Source organism: Mauremys mutica, chromosome 3, assembly GCF_020497125.1.
Source record: "Mauremys mutica isolate MM-2020 ecotype Southern chromosome 3, ASM2049712v1, whole genome shotgun sequence".
NCBI classification, from domain to species: domain Eukaryota; kingdom Metazoa; phylum Chordata; order Testudines; family Geoemydidae; genus Mauremys; species Mauremys mutica.
In genome coordinates, this window is record NC_059074.1 from 60,213,357 (window position 1) to 60,213,613 (window position 257).

Below are 257 nucleotides of genomic sequence, written 5' to 3' on the forward strand. Positions count from 1 at the left end.
CGCAGTAGGCGAGGCAGGGGCTTGTTTAGATCTGGGGCGCATAATCGATGACGATAAGCTCCACCCTGCCGGCGTAGGCGGGGCTTCCTGCCTGTTCCCCGAAGGCGCATGCGCAAAGAGAGAGCGAGAACGCGCGCGCGCGCGATTGCCCACGCATGCGCAGTTTCTCCCGCCCCGCTTGGGGCGCACGACGCTCAGGCTTTGGCTACACTTGCACTTCAAAGCGCTGCCGCGGCAGCGTTTTGAAGCGCTAAGTG